Source organism: Mirounga angustirostris, unplaced genomic scaffold, assembly GCF_029215605.1.
Source record: "Mirounga angustirostris isolate CCGP_5_RB_7025 unplaced genomic scaffold, mMirAng1.0.hap1 SCAF_10, whole genome shotgun sequence".
Classification (NCBI taxonomy): Eukaryota; Metazoa; Chordata; class Mammalia; order Carnivora; family Phocidae; genus Mirounga; species Mirounga angustirostris.
In genome coordinates this window covers 18483651-18499004 of record NW_026991718.1, presented here as the reverse complement: position 1 = coordinate 18499004, position 15354 = coordinate 18483651, and the positions used below count along the sequence as shown (strand labels likewise).

General features: G+C 52.6%; 1 protein-coding gene and 2 long non-coding RNA genes across 14 annotated transcripts in view; 1 reads left to right on the top strand and 2 right to left on the bottom strand.

Moving 5' to 3' along the window:
- KLHL29 (kelch like family member 29) overlaps positions 1-15354 on the bottom strand; it is a 303589-nt gene that overhangs the window by 72265 nt on the left and 215970 nt on the right. The gene's annotated exons all lie outside the window — the stretch shown is intronic.
- LOC135361717 (uncharacterized) lies at positions 6108-14205 on the bottom strand. The gene is made up of 2 exons (XR_010405459.1): positions 8119-14205; positions 6108-7277 (listed from the first exon to the last, which is right to left on the bottom strand). It is a non-coding gene; the product is annotated as an uncharacterized LOC135361717 (long non-coding RNA).
- On the top strand, positions 11150-14805 carry LOC123850864 (uncharacterized). The gene is made up of 4 exons (XR_006792425.3): positions 11150-11220; positions 11432-11528; positions 13915-14044; positions 14198-14805. It is a non-coding gene; the product is annotated as an uncharacterized LOC123850864 (long non-coding RNA).

Sequence of the window (15354 nt, the reverse complement as noted above, 5' to 3'; positions counted from 1 at the left end):
GGAGGCTGGAAGTCCAAGATCAGGGTGTCAGCATGGCTGGGCTCTGGTGAGAGCTCTCCTTGGTCTGCAGATGGCTGCCTTCTTGCTGTGACCTCACATGGCACAGGGAAAATTCTAGTCCCTCTTCTTATAAAGACACCAATCTCTTCATGGGGGCCCCACCCGCATGATCTCATCTTAATCTAATTATCTCCCAAAGTCCCCATCTCCAAATACCATCACGGTGAGGGTTAGGGATTCGACATATGAATTCTGGGGGGACACAGTTCAGCCAGTTGCACCTGGAAAGCATGCACACAAGGAGGGTTTGGAAAATGCTGGCTGAATGGAGTGAACCTTGGTCTGCTGGCTGTTTCTGGGCTCCACCAGACCCGGGGGGTGGGGGGTTTTTAATAGAGGGACACCCACGGGCCTGACCAGCATATGATGGGTCTGCCCATGAGCCTGAGCTCTCATTTTCTGATGGTTTGCTTTTTTCCTCTCACAACATAATCTCCATGATCTCTAGTCTTTCCTGAATGCTGTTGGAAGGCTTGTTGTATTTATCTCAGGAGAATCTGCTGTGCCCCTGTGCAATTTTCCATTGTCATGGTTCATTTTAATTTCCTCTAAGGCTGTTGGCCACTCTTCTTTTCAGAAATAGCTTGTTCCACTTAATAAAAGCGCTTAAATATGCAGACACGAGAAGTTTCCTTTGCTTGCTCCTAAATATCACAGTAAGTGGAGTGAATTCCGCGTACCCTGCCTCATGCAGTTAGGCTGAGCACACGCCAGGTGGCTTCCCAGGAAGGAGAAGCTTGGAATGAAAGGTGCAAGGATAGAAACAGGATCCAAGAATTTCTAGGGGAAACCCAGCCAGTCTGGACGCCACACATTGCATTGTCTGGCTGACAGCACGCAGGTCTCCCGAAGTGCCTCCCCTCTCCAGAATGATCAGGGCTCTGCGACTGAGGCCTGCTCCCTCTCTAGCTTGCCCTGTGACCTTGCACAAATCAGTTTACCCCTCAGAGCCCCTGCTTCTTCACCTATAAAGCCTGCATGATAATCCTGCTCCCAGAGACTGATTTCAGTGAAGAGCGGATGTTCCCTGTTTCCAGGGCCTGGCACAGAAGCTGGGACAAAGCAAAGAGCACACAGCATTCAGGAAACGGCAGCTCTTCTGACTATAAGGGGACCCAAGAATGCAAGAAGGATGCTGTGTCCACGGCAGTCTTTCTTCTAAATCATTTTGCTCTGGGCTGCTGGGGCCAGAGGATCCCCGCAGGCTGTGGATTATGGAGAAAGGACAAAGGAGAGGAAAGCAGGCTGAATCTAAATTCACACACCACACCTGTGGGGAGCCTGGTTGGCCACGGGACCAACGCCAGGGCACCATGGGCTCGGTGGCAGCTAATCCGAATTGCAGTTCAAATTCTTAGAGCTGTGTTGGGCTTGTAGTCCCAGAGAGCCAGGGGCAGAGTCACAGGGCACCCTTCTTTGGCTTAACTAACAACACTTAGGAACCAAGAGTCTAGGGTGCCCGGTGGATGGGAATAGGAAGGAGGAGGCAGGAGTCATGGACTTAAAATTCCTGATAGAATGGCAGGTCAGGAAGCCAATTCTTACCCTGTGGGGCTCAGCAGGACGTGGAAGCCTCCTGGCCCTACAGAGAAACCCCAGGCTTAGCTCTGGGGTTGGGGTGGGGGGCGGGCGGGGCCCAAAGTGCCCCAGGAGAGGGAGGTTCAGGCAGCCATGTGCCGCTCACCCTCAACACCAACTGCTGCTCCCGAGAATCACCTCTAGGGGGCTGTTCACTTCTATAAATACCCCCCAAATAAGCCCGTCCCCTCACTCTGCATCCAGGGTCAAGCCCTGACACCACAGCGTACATTGCTCAGGCAGGGGTAATTTATAGATCCACTTGAGGTCACTGGTAAGTTGAGAGCAGAGATAGGGGAACCCTCCCAACCTGGACCTTGGTCACAGCCAGCCCGTAGCTCTCCTCTTCTGCGTCTGTGTCCCTGTGAATACTAGACTCCAACCACCCACAGGGTATGCATTCTACAACCCTGCCCCTGGACGACACACAGGTTTACACGTGCATGCACGTTCACAAAGATGCACAAGAGCACACATACACATTTGCCTACTGACACACACGTACCTTCTCCACTCCCACACAAACCCACACGGCCCCAGCATGCTCGGGCTTGGGGGGGCACTCCAGCCCCCACAGGGCAGGGGATGCCAGCACACGCCCCCTGCTTGCCCCACAGAATCTTTTTTTCTCCCACAGCTCTGAAACACAGAGTCCCCCATGGCCACTTTGAGCTTCCCTCCCAGACACTTTTTCCTAAATCAGCTTCCAATCTGACTCATTCCAGTTTTAAAACAAGAAAACATCAACAAACATGATGGAGGGAAACAGATGGTAACAATTACAGGAGGGAGAAAACAGAGCCGTTCCCTCTAGAAGGGGCAGGCAAACATATTGTCCCCAGACAGTGCATCGCCCCCCAGTTGCCCCTGTGTGAACCCGGGTGCCGGGCTCCCCGGGACCATCCCCACCCCAGGGGACGGGCCAGCCCTGGAGGGGCCATGAAGGCCTCCAAGCACCACAGGGCAAGGCCCCCCAAACTGGCAACAGCCTGTTCTCCAGGGAGGGAAGTTTGGACGTTCCAGCACATTCCAGGCTACCTCACTACCTCTGACGTCCTGTCTAAGGCCCGAGATGTGGGTGGGACGCTTCCTCCCCTGCTGTGACCGGCCCTGACTGCCCTTCAGGACTGCAGCCGCCTGTCTCACCTGCCAGAGCCCCTGAGGGCAGGACAGGGTCTCTCACTGTGGGTGGTGGCGTGTGCCAGGCTGCCTCGTTCAAAGGCAAATCCTGCCACTTACAAGTGGGATGAGCTGAGCCAAGCCAACAGACCTCCCTTTGCCACCGTTTCCTCACCCCTAAAATGGAGATAATTCTAGAACCTACACCATACGAGTATGAATTAATATGTGCAAAGGACGGAGGACCGGGCCCAGTGCACATGGATGTCCCATGGGGAAGTTGTCTTGTTGTTACGACCCATGCAGACAGCCAGCTTCTTGTCAAGGTCTGCCGAGTGGAGGGCATTCCAGGCGGGGGAAGCCACGCACTGAAGGTAGGGCCGAGAGGATAAGCCCTGCTGTTGAGGCAGGGTGCCCGAGGGCCCGGGAGCAGCAGATGGCCAGGGCCAGGGTCCTGAGATGCAGTCTGCTGTTCTCTGTCTCCTGTCATTTCTCCATCCTGTGTGTTTTGAGCAGGACAAGGGCTCTGCCCTCTGGCAGATCAGATTGGTGGAGACAGGCAAGGAAACAGGTGCATCCAGGGGAGATCAAGTGCTGTGACAGAGGGGGGCACCCACCTTAGCCCTGTGGGCCTGGGAAAGCTGCCTGGGGGAGAGGCTAAGTCCCGAGTGGCAGGAGGAGGGGTGTGGGGGTGGAAGGACAGGTAATGGGCAGTTCTGGGCACAGGGGGCATGATGCCTTTGGGGGTCAGAACAGCAAGGCATCAAGAGTGAGGGGTTCAAGTCATTACTGGAGTGCCCCAGGCAAGGATTCAATGTCTCCGAGCCTCAGTTTCCCCATCTGCCGGATGAGGATTATAGTTCCCTCCATCCCAAACCTCGTGTGAAGAATAGAAGTAAGATTGTGTATCAGAAGTCCCTAGTTGACTCCTAGCATGTGAGGTGCTCACCACAGGGGATCTCCGTGAACCCACCTTTGGGACAGGACTTTCTCCCACGGGTCTTGTCTTAGCCACGTTTACACACTCGAGCTCTCACGCAGGGTACACGTTCCCTAGCACACCAGTGATACTACTATGGATTGAAAGTCTGTGCTCCCAGAATTCATATGTTGGAATACTAACACCCATGTGATGGTGGGGGGCCTTTGGGAGGTGATTAGATCTCAGAGGTGGAGCCCTCACAAAAGGGATCGGTCCCCTCTCTGTTCTCCAGTGAGGAAACCGGATCAGTCAGCAGGCTGCAAGCTGAAAGAGCCTCTCACCAGAACCTCACGGTGCTGGCATCCTGACCTCAGCCTTCCAGCCTTCTGAACTGTGGGAAATAAATGTCCGCTGTTGAAAAGCCCCCCAGGTCATGGTAATTTGTTCAGGCAGCCCGAGGTAGATAACACACGCACCCTCCCACATGTTCACATACAAGGAGACACCAGTTGGCACGCACTGTAGAGGCCATATCTCCCCCTTTGCTCCCATCTGGTCCCCTCTCCCACCCCCGGACTCTGCTGAGCCTCTGGCCTATGGGAGGTGCCGTGGCTGCCCCTATTCCAGGGCCCTGGATAAGGTGGGCTGCATTTAACCACCACAGAGATCCATCACTCTGTTCTCATTGTGTCAGGCGGCAGCAGGCTGTGGAGGCTCCGGGATGAAGGGGAGGAGGGTATATTCTATCCCTTCTGGCCCCCTCCCAGGGCCTGTTCCTTACAAATGTGCATCAGGCAGCTTCTCTGTTAAGCATCCCGAAATAAAGAGGGGAGACTCTCTGCCACACGCTATTTTGGCAGCTGCTTCTATTTTAAAACGTATTGACATCCCCTCTTGTTCTCCTGGGGGGCTCAGCGTTTTCAAATTCTTTCCGGTCCATCCATTTCCTGGCTTGGAGGAGGCTGTCCTGTTTGCACCAGGGGCCAGCATGGTCCTCTCCTCCTGTTTGCTCCGGGCACCCACTGCTGTTCCTTCTTCGGCTCTCTGGGTAACCTGGACAAGACCTCTCTCTCCTCTGGGCCTCATGCACCACCCCGTTGGAAAATAGCAGAGGGTCTTTGCTGTCCCCTAATGTGTGTCTTGAGCTGCCGGGCTGTGCGCCATTTAAGAGCCATTTACTTGCTCTCTGAACGCTGGTCCGGGCACGGGGGCCTGGTTTCCCCGGCAGGTTTGCCTCCCAGCTGGTCTCATCATATGGGCATACAATGGCCTTGGTTTGCACTTCCATCTCTGTGGGCTTGGCCTTCTAAGTGTTGGTGTTTCTCAGGGTGCGATGATATTCTCGTGCCTTCCTCTGCTACACCTGCACGCAACCCTGCTTGCACTTCTGGACCTAATTATTGCCCAACTGCCAAGTCTTCAGCACCTGTAATTCCAGACCCCACATGTTCAAATGCCGAGCAGACATCTCCACTGGGATGTTTTGCCTGCACCTCAAACTCAGCCTGTCCTCCTCCCCAGATCTGCTCCTTCTGCCCTATGTTGGGCTCCAGACCTGGTCCCAGCCCCACTGTGACGCAGGCAGGAGCAGGGACTGAGTTGTGGCGGCCCCTTCCCACCACTGCTCTCCTCCACCAGCAGCCTTGCGGAGGCTCTCTTCCGGGGTTCTCCCCGCAGCCTGCACCACCCTGCCCCTTAGTCTAGCTTCCACCCGGCCCCCCGGTCACCCGGTGGGGGGTCTACCCCAATCTCTTCGCTGTGTTGCAGCCTGTTTTTTTTTTTTTTTTCCTAAAATGTAAGTATGACCATGTCACTCTTCATCTAAAACTCTCCAGCCCCATAGTCTAAGGGGTGAAGTCCAAACTCCCCGATGTGGTTCCCAAGCCCTGCGGGTCTCCTGGGCCCCATCTCTTATCACTCCTAGCCTGCTCCTTCATCCTCACCAGCACTGCCTGGCTCATGGTCGGCAGCTTCATGTCTCCACACCTTGGCCTAGGGGTATGTACTGAGCTCCCCTTCACCAAGGCTCACTCCATCGTATCCTTGAAGACTCCACTCAGGCATCCTCTCCTGAGAAGCGTTCCCTGAACAGCTCCCTGTCCTGGCTGGGCCACAGGTATCACCTCTGGGCTCCCAACACACCCACGAAGATGGAGCCCCGTGTGTTCCTATTTGCTCGTCTGTCCCCACTAGGTCATGAATTCCTTGAAGTTGAAGACTGTGCTTTGCCTTCGGGAAAGGGTCCGGGACATAGTAGGTGCTCAGTAAAGGTTTCAGGGGTGAATGAAGACTTACTAGGGAAGCTTCTCCATGATGCTCTGAGAGGGTGGGTCTTTATGCAGTTGTTGGCTTTACCAAGGCCCCAGAAAGGCCTCCAACTCTCTCTCTCTCCCTGGTAGGGTTCCAGGGCGAAGTGTGTTTTGAGTCCTTTCTAATCAAGCTGTCAATGGGGAGTCCCGACACCAGCATTGATTTTTCACCAAAGGGGAGGCGGCTTCCCCTCTGCATTCTGCATCCTGGCCGTCAGTTCATGTGTTTAGACCCCAGTCTTCTGTCCTCACAGACCAGGCCCACTTTCGGGCCACTGGGACCTGGTTTTCTAAAATCAGGGTCAGAGTTCCTGCCACTGAGATGCTTGGATTTCTAGAGGAGCCATAGCCAATGTCCACACAGATGGACCCATACCCTTGATCCATTTCTTCCCACCCCTCTGGGAGCACCCACTGGCCTCAAAATAGTCCACCGGCCCAGGCTGGAACCAGACACTTAACACTGCAGGAGAAGCGAGCCCTAGCTCTCCCCTTAGCCCTGGAGATGCCCCCAAGTGTGAGCCTCACCTGCTGCAGAGACCGTCACAGACCGTTTCATTCCCATTTTCCTTTCCCTTCTTGCAGGGGATGGGCAGAGGAACAGTCACTGAGTCCGGGGACCCAGTGGCAGGGGCTCTGGCTGGAACCTGCCACCTGCAATTGAGAGGCCACCCTTCCTCAGCTGAGTGGTTGCAGCTGCTGGGTGTATGTCTGGCTGCTCTGTCTCCCAGGAGCCAGGTTCAGGTCTGGTTCAGGGACAGGTAGCGGACAACACAGCCGGTGTGGCCAAGTCCCCGTATATATGTGCTTGTGCAGTGCCCTTCTCTGCTTGCATAAGCCATGTCCCCTGCAAAATGACATGTTCATGGAGGCATGCCTGGGATTGTCAACTTGTCTAGGCCATGGTGCCCAGGTATGTGGTCATACACTATGCTGGATGTCTCAGTGAGGGTATTTTGGGCAAGATTAACATTTATTATTTATTTATTTATTTTTAAGTTTTTATTTAAATTCCAATTAGTTAACATACAGTGTACTATTAGTTTTGGGTGTACTGAGATTAACATTTAAATCAGTGGACTTTGAATAAGTAGATTGCTCTTCCTGATGGGGGTGGGCCTCATCCAATCAGTTGAAGGCCTAAATAGAACAGAAGATTGACCTCTCCTGAGCAAGAGGAGATTTTGCCAGCAGACAGCCTTTGGACTTGAACCGTAACATTGACTTTTCCCTGGGTCTCCAGCCTGATGGTCCACCCTTGCCTGCTTCCATCATCACATGAGCCAGTTCTGTAAAATAAATATTCAGTCACTATATGCATCCTATTAGTTCTGTCTCTTTGGAGAACTCTCATTAATAAATCTCATTTATCAAAATTGCACCTTTCTTGCATAAGGACTAGTGGGCATTGTGGAAGGGAGATCTGTCCCTCATACGGGGCATATGTATTGTATCTTCATTAAAAGTTTGGGCATGCCCTGACTTGAAGGGTCCCAGGTCCTGGTGAAATGGGCCCCTGGTGAAATGGGTGATGTTTTTTTTTTTTTTTTTTTAAAGATTTTATTTATTTATTTGAGAGAGAGAATGAGAGAGAGCGAGTACATGAGAGGGGGGAGGGTCAGAGGGAGAAGCAGACCCCCAGCCGAGCAGGGAGCCTGATGTGGGACTCGATTCCAGGACTCCAGGATCATGACCTGAGCCGAAGGCAGTCGCTTAACCAACTGAGCCACCCAGGTGCCCATGGGTGATGTTTTTATAGCAGAAGAATCACTACTACATCCCAGGTTGTGACTTTCCAGGGCAGGCAGTCTAGCAGGCCTCCAAGTTTTCAAAAAAATGCAAACCTGGCCATGCCACTCCTGTTTCAAGCTCCTCAGGGGCTCTACATTGTCTTCAGGGCAAAGCTTGAGCCCTGCCACGCAGTCCGTGACTACCCCCAGGACCAGGCCCCAGTCTGGTCTCCAGCTTCATGCCACACCACACTCCTCACATGCTCTTGAATCCTCCCTCCCCACCCCCACCTACTCTTTTCTTGTCTCTCTGCCTTTGTATTTCCAGTCCTCACTGGAGTGTTCTGCCACCACCTCTTTGCTTGCCTAACTGGAACTTAAACTTTAGCACAGGTGTTACCTCCTTCAGGAAGCCTTCCCTGACCACTCCCTATGCCCAAGTCTGGGCTGTATCTTCCTCCTCTGGGCTGTGATAGGGCTCAGGGCTGATCTTGATCTTGAGACTCCTCACAGAGTATTGTCTGTTTCCTCCTCCCAGCTGTGAGTTCCTTGAGAGCCTGGGCTGGGACATAGTTGGCATGATAAGTGTTTGTTGAATGAATGAGTGAGAGTACAAATGAAATGGGAACTTCATATGGTTTCTCTTGGGTTTTTCCCAGTTGAAATGCTCTGGTGGGTCACAGACTCATTTCTGCACCATTTTTATGGACAGGGTGATGTTATTGCCAAGGCTCTAAAGTCATGTGTCAGCTCCTGGGTATTGATAAATCTGGTGAAAAGTGCTGATGATCTAAAATAAGAAAATGATAACAAAATTTTATTGAGCATTAACTCTATTAAGTACTGAGCTAAACTTTTTACTATCTAGTCTAGTCTACTCCTCATAACTAGGTTCATTAAGTAAGCCTCAGAGAGGTTACTTAACTCGCTCAAAGCTGCACAGCTAACAAAGTGGAGTTGGGATATGAAAATCTGTGTACTTAGCTGCTGAGCTTCAAAGGCTAGGAAGGAATTCTCAAGCCCTGCTTAGTATTCTTATTGTTTTAAGTCTTGGCAATAGTGCCTAGGTGAGCTATATAATCTGTACCAGCTGGAGCCCCCACCCCATAAGGACCCCATAAAGGAACCCCCAGACACGGCTGGCCCCTGGGTGTAGATGCCAGGTGATACCCAGTCTCTCAGGCAGGACTCTCAGCTCCTCTCAGTTCAGGCTTGGGTCTGTGTCCTGTGGCCCCTCCTCCACCCTCCTGTCGGCCCCAGGACCCTGTTGCCTGGACAAAAACAGAGGCTGTGCAGGTAAACAGGAGTCAGGATCTCTCTGTGGCTGAGGTCCTCCTTGGGAGATGCAGCTGCAAGACAGCTGGAGGGTTTTCTGGTGTTTTACCAAAGCACGTCTGAGTGGGAGGGACTCTTCCAGGGATCTGGGTCGCGATCACAGTAAAAGGGCGTCTACAGCACTCCAATGATGATAGGTTTTATTTTTAGGAGCTCAGCAGTACCTTGGGGGGTAAGCCCAGGCCAAGCTGGGAGAGGGGATGTGGAGCCGGGCCCGAGTCCTTTGCTCTCCCAAGGGCCATTCTGAGTGGGAGGAGCCAGGAGGTGGGAGAGGCTAGGGCTAGGCCCATTTCCCTGTCCCTCATGTCACCGTCTCCTCATTTCCATTCACAGCCTCTGATTTTCTCAGCAGAGAGGTACAACTGGAGAGCTTTCTAGAGCCACTGGCCATATTTTGAACAAGTGGGAGATTCAATGACTCTCTTCTCTCATAGAAAACATAGCTGATTTGGTCAGGTTATGGATTCAGGGAAGATTGTAATATTTCAATCCCTGATTTATTAATGTCTCCTTATTTTCAGGGTTCTCCAGAGAAGCAGAACCAATGGGAGATACGTGTGTGTGTGTGTGTGTGTGTATATATATATGAATGAAGAGATTTATTATAAGGAATTGGTTCATGTGATTATGGAAGCTGAGAAGTCCCAAGATCTGCAGTTGGCAAGCTGGAGACCCAGGAGAACCAGTGGTGTAAGATAAGTCCAAAAGCTAGCAGGCTTGAGGCCCAAGAAGAGCCAATGTTTTGGTCTGAAGGCAGGAAAAAACCCAATGTTCCAGCTCAAGCTGTCAGGCAGGAGGAGTTCCTTATTTGTGTGAGGGTTAGCCTTTCTGCTCTATTTAGACCTTCAACTGATTATATAAAGCCCACCCACATTAGGGAGAGCAATCTGCTTTATTCATTCCACTGATTCAAATGTTAATCTTAGCCAGAAACACACCCTCACAGACACATCGAGAATAATACTTGGCCAGATATCTTGGCCTCCCTTGGCCCAGTCCAGGGGACACATAAAATTAACCGTTACACTATCTACTACAAATTTCACAATTATATCGCCTCTTGTTGCAATTTTTGTATGAATCTGTGCTCTGGGTAGGGAGAGTCCAGGCAGGGGGGAAAAAAAAAACCCCAAACAATACTAAGCAGGGCTTGAGAATTCCTTCCATGATTACAGAACTTTTCCGCTGGTTCTGCCTTGCCAGTAAATACTGCCCAATCCCAGGAGAGGCAGGGTCTGCCTCTCCTCCACCCCCGCCCCCAGCAAATCAAATAAATAAGCCGCTTCCCAGCCACATCTGCTCCCACATCCCAGCATATGCTCTGCCTCGCTTGCTTCGTAGCTGTTCAGACTAAATGGGCAGTGTCTTCTGTGCTTCCAACACCCTTGGGTGCTTCTCCTGGCCCGGCCTTCCCAAGCGGCTGCTCATGCATTACCCACAACAGCAAAAATGTCCCACTGGTGGTTTCAAGATTCCTAAAAAATAGATTCAAAACATCTTTAATACTCTCTGAAGAAGCAAAGTATCTCAGAAAAAGCTGTCACCGTTAGTACTGCTGATATTATCCAGACTGAGGGCTGATCAGCAAGGCAGCTGCAGCCAATGGGCATTCTGCAAGCCTGCTGCTGGAGGGCACCTAGCCTGTCTGCCCACTGTTTACACTCCCGAGAAAGGAAGCTGCCGACTTTCCGAGTGTTTGCCTAATGCCCTTTTACATAACCTGGGAAAGAGTCACCCTACTTGAAGGCGATAGTTCCCAAAAAACAGCCATCCCCTATTTTTTTTTTTTTTTAAAGATTTTATTTATTTATTTGACAGAGAGAGAGATAGCGAGAGCAGGAACACAAGCAGGGGGAGTGGGAGAGGGAGAAGCAGGCTTCCTGCCAAGCGGGGAGCCCGATGCGGGGCTCGATCCCAGGACCCTGGGATCATGACCTGAGCCGAAGGCAGACGCTTAACAACTGAGCCACCCAGGCGCCCCCAGCCATCCCCTATTAACACAACATCCCCGAAAGGAATGCCGACCGTGACCGTTTCTACAGCAATAACAAGTCCTGCCTGGAAGACCTTTCCCTTCCTTTTCTTCCTGTCCCAGAGCCAGGAGCACAGAGCTCCGGCTGAGCCTTCCAAGGCAGCCAGACAGAGGGAAGGCTCAATGAAGTATTAGGTATGCGAGCTTCACGGTGCCCCAAAGCCAGCAAGGAACTCCCTGCCCCCAAAGGACAGGGAGCGGGGTGGGCGGCAGGCCCACACGGGCCTCCCCGTCGGGTGACTCCCGCGAGGGCCTGCAGCGTGTGCCCTGCCTGACCGAGGAGGATGCGGCCGGGGAATCAGCTACTTGGATTTGCCAGGTTGTTTACCCTCGTTTCTTTCTGAAGGTTAATGTTATGGGCAATCAAAGCAAGCTGAGAGGAGGAGACGGAGAGGCAGAAGAATGGAAATCTTCAAACCAGGAAAAGGTTTCGTTTACTTTTGGTAAATAAAAGTGTGTTCATATTTTCACAAAGATATTTCTATTTCGCCAGCTTGCTATTCAAGCGGCGCTGGGCAAACACGTGTGATGTGGTCACACCTCTGATCCAGGGAGAAATGGAAAACGGAGACCCAGTGTAGGGATTCCCTGTGGTCGTCCCTTAGCCTCAGAAGTCAGAACAGCTTCCCGTAGCAGATGCCTAACGAGGCTCTCCCATCCTCTGCCTGCCTTGGTCTGAGTGGGGATCCTGTCGTGAGCCATCCCAGGAAGAGCGCCAGAGACCTCCCCTGCCCCGGCCTCAGCACGAACCACAGCACCCCTCCTCCCACCCTCCGTGTCCTTGGACAGGCCACCGGCCTTCTCCCAACCTGTTCCCCGTTTTTCTGGGGGGGGGTCTGTCTCACAGTCCACGGGGTGGCAAGAGTGATGGATGCAGAACCCGCAGCTCGGGTCCCTCCAACACGAGAGCTTGTATTATCATCCTCATCATTCTAGAAAATGTCTTCGAGAATTGTTTGCTTGGTGATTGAAACTGTGTTTCTTTTTAATAAAATCTTGATTTGAAAAAGGCCTGAAGGCACCTCTGTTTTCTCTATTCAGCAGGGCAGGGAGTGTGGCGAGGGCGACATTTAGACGCCCAGCGTATGCCTCCCTCTGACCTGCCACGCTCTGTTCTCCTCCTTCCATCTTTCCCTCTTCCTCCGAGCTGAAGAGAGGTTAGATGAGGTAAAGTAAGAGCTCTGAGGCTCCCACCAGAATAAGGTGCACCCAGGCTGGCTCCGGGGAAGAGGGAAGAAGAGAGGCTGGTGAGAAAAGAAGGCCAGCTGCTGCCGGGGGCTCCCTGGACCAGAGGATCAGCCGGGGAGTCTGTGGGGCCTGGGGGGATAAGCTGGGGGCGTGCTGCCCCTGGGGAGGCAGGGCTGGAGCAGGCCTGGCTCAGAAGGTGGGGCAGAGGGGTCCACAGCCCGGCAACCTCATCCCCATCAGCCTGAGGGGACCGGCCTTGGGATCCCCATCAGCCTGAGGGGACTGGCCCTGGGATCCCTCACGGGGAGGAATCGAGGCCTGGAAGGCCAGGGGCCACAGGGAGCCTGGTTCCCCAAAGAGATGCAGAGGTGGGTCTTGCAGGCCCTGGAGCCGGGGCAGGAATGTTTGCTGACAGGGGACGGAAATGAGCAGAGGCTTATGCTGAATGAGGGGACGATGGCCTCGCTTTGCTAAAGGCCAGTGTAGCTGAACCGGACTGATGTGGCCACTTCATTTTAATCCCCAACCCTCGGAGCCAGCCACGTCCACAGTGACCCCAACAGGTGCCTAATCATCTGGCTGCAAGTGCGGAGCGTGCTGGTGCCTGCAGGTGCTGAAGTCACCTAGACCGGAATAATGGGTTTTGTCCGAGGAGCCGGGGAGTAGGGGTGGGAAGCCCACGCAAAGCGCAGTGTCGGCAACGCCCCTCCCCGCCCGGTGCGGATGCTCTGCAGGGTCCGGGCACTGGAGGAAGCCTGGTCCCACAGAGCCCAGGACCTCCTCCCTGGCACGATGCCCCTTTGAATAAGGCAACTCTCAGAGCAGAATGCAGAAGAGAGGGGCCGCTGGGCACGGGGGCTCTCGGCCCTGGGCCACGAGCATGGCCTTGTCTGAGGGTGTGCTGACCTCAGTGAGCTCTGCAAGCTCCTCATGGCTCCGAAATCAAAAGCAGAGCTGGGGGAAGGGGTGAGTATCTTCTCTAAGCAAGGGCCACCAGGATGAAAGCGTTCTTAGCAGCAAACACGAAGGACTGAGAAAAATACTTTGACTAATCTGCTAATTTTATTGAGGCATAACAGGGTTTTAAGCCATGCTAGACTTTGAATAAAGCCACACAGTGCTAGAGGCGTTGAGCAAAGCGCATGGATACGGAAGGGCCCGGAAGGACGCTCTGCGCCCAGAGTGACGTCCGAAGCACCAGATAACCCTCTCAGGCAGTTGTGTCTTGTTCTTCTGTGGGGTGGGGAAAGGAACAGAGCCTGGGGCTCACAAGACCCGGCTGTGACTCCTGCTGTGCCCCCGAGGGGCCCCAAGTCACCTTAAGCCTCGGTCTTTCCAATTTTAAAATGGGATAATGACACCAGCCTCATTCAGTCATTTATTCACCGACTACTTGAGTTCCTGCCACATGCCAGCATTGTTCTAGGAACCTCAGAGATGGGAATGGAAAGCAAACCAACCCCCACAAGGACCCCATCCCACCGTCATGGGTCTAGTGGGGTTGAGAGAGCAAAACAGAACAAGATGATTTAATGCATAGTAAGTTGTTGGGCAGTGGTGAATGCTCTTAAGAAGTGTGAGGCAGGGTAGGGGTTTCTGAGTAATGGATGCAGTGCTGGATATGCTGTTTCGTCCCTCCAGGTCCACTCCAGGCTTCTTCGCTCTGCTCTGAGCCCTGGAAGGTGACTCCTGAGGACTACATCAGTGGGCTCCCTTACCGTCTGGCTCTGGGCGAGTCTGGCCAGTGGAAACGTCCACAGGAGATGATTGGGTGGGTATTTACTCTGGCTCACTCTTTTGGGCTGAGGTTGGTGGTAGCTGCGTTCCGCCACTGAGGGCCACGGCTCCCAAGCATGGCTCTCTCCAAAACTACAGCTCTCCTTCTGCGTTCTGATAACCACACCCCCCTCTCTTGCCTCTTCAGGCCCAAAGTCCCGGCTTCCTCCTGTTGCTTGCCCTGAGGTACTTCACCACCCCTAATCAGAAGCACACTTGGGTAAGCAGACCCTTCATTAAGCAGTCTTCAATTGCCCCCTTGGAGCGTGCCATCTGTTTCTTGCCAAGACCCTGCCAGGATGTGACTTCAGACCAAGTGGTCAGGTGAGGCCTTCCTGATGAGCACTGAGCTCTAAGGGCTGAGCACTGAGTCTTCATCTACAGATGCCTGGACAGTGTTCAAGTGGTGGATGCGTCCTCAGCATGTGAGAACGATAGTAAAGTAACTAGGGAGGCTGAGACACCCTGAGAAAGACTCAGAATGGTAGATGAATGTGGAGGAGTAGCCTGGGTCAAATCTTGTAGTCAAGGGAAGGAGTTTGCATTTTTTTGAGTAAGGTAGGGTTTTTGAAAGATTTTGAGTAAGATAATGACATGGTCAGGTTTATGTTTTAAAAGAATCACTCCGAGAGCACACTTATCATGATGAGCACCGAGTAATGTATAGAATTGTTGAGTCACTATATTGTACACCTGAAACCAATATAACACTGCATGTTAACTATACTGGAATTTAAAAAAATTAAAAAAGAATCACTCTGGGTGATGTGTGGAGAACTGACTATGGGTGGGAGGAGTGGAGTCAGGAAGACTAGTTAGGAGGGAATACCAGTGGCCTAGCTAGAGAGAAGGCGGCCCGGACAAGATGGCGGCTGTGGACGCAGTGTGAAGTAGCTGGATTTGGGATCTGCACTGAAGGGAGAACCCATTGGATTTCCTGGGATATGAGAGTCAACGATGACTATGGTTTCCAGCTTGAGCATCAGAGAAGAGAGTTCTTGTGAGGCAAAGGTGGAGGAAGGTCAGTGAACACATTGTAAATTATAAAATGCTGGCAAATACTAACGGGTTGAGATGAAAGTGTTCAACACTGGGGCTAGAACCTCACCCAACCTCAGAATCCTGAACAGTATTCTTCTCTTCCTCCTTGGGACATGAGAACAGAAGCCACAGAGCCTCACCCTGGTTAGAAAGATAAGACTGACATGCAGCAAGAGCAGAGGTCAGTAGGAGGCTTTGAGTGACAGGTGAGAAACTGAGCAATGTGGGCCATACATCTCCCAGGGAGGGGGACTCTGGGCCTGG